The following is a 724-nucleotide window of genomic DNA, read 5'->3' as shown; positions in this document are numbered from 1 at the left end:
CCACCCACGGGTCGTGCCTCCCCCCTACCCCCCTGCAGGCTCTCGATCCGCCCCAGCCTGCTGGACCCCCAACCCCCAGCTAACCCTGCCATCCCGACTTACCTGATAACAGGCAGCCCTTTTAAATTGATTTAACCACCCCTTAGCACCCCCAAATGTCTGTACTTAGCCTTAGATCAGTGATTGTCAACGAGGGCACTGCAGAACCTTGGGATGCCTTGAGAACTTTGCAGAGCTGCCAAAGGGTGTTACACATTGTTAGCACTAGGTGTACAAACATGATTCACAAGATAAACCCAGATATTTCAAATAGGAAAGCATAGTATTAAAAACATTCTGACCTATTGTGGTCTTTCTGAAACCTCTTCAGCACAAGAGTTGCTCCATCATTTTTCTGCAGTTAAAAAAAAAATCACATGAAAACTAAGAGCTGACATTTTCTGAGGGGTGTCTTGAGTCTATCAAGGTTGAGAACCACTACTTTGGACACCTCAAGCAAATTGCATAAAGAAGAAAAATGGATTATTAATAAAAACTCGGAATAAAAACTGAAGGTAAATATAAGCTCCATACAAGAATCCAGTCTGCCAGCCTTAGGGTTGAAGCTACCCAAACTCCTTTGAAGTATACAATCACAATGAATACAACATTTTAGTGACTTTTTTACATGTCAATAAGGAGAGTTCAATCCTTGTATAAGAATTCAAATATTCCAAGATAAAAT

General features: G+C 41.7%; 1 protein-coding gene across 1 annotated transcript in view; it reads right to left on the bottom strand.

Moving 5' to 3' along the window:
* Positions 1-377, bottom strand: part of LRCH1 (leucine rich repeats and calponin homology domain containing 1) — a 125,321-nt gene extending 124,944 nt beyond the window's left edge. Inside the window, exon 1 of the mRNA XM_025193891.1 lies at positions 342-377. The gene's annotated coding sequence lies outside the window, so the exon portion shown is untranslated. The remainder of the gene's footprint in view (positions 1-341) is intronic.
* Positions 378-724: the final 347 nt, after the last annotated feature.

Source organism: Alligator sinensis, unplaced genomic scaffold (genome assembly GCF_000455745.1).
Source record: "Alligator sinensis unplaced genomic scaffold, ASM45574v1 scaffold110_1, whole genome shotgun sequence".
NCBI classification, from domain to species: domain Eukaryota; kingdom Metazoa; phylum Chordata; order Crocodylia; family Alligatoridae; genus Alligator; species Alligator sinensis.
Note: the sequence above shows the minus strand (reverse complement) of the source record. Positions and strands in the feature narration are given on the sequence as shown.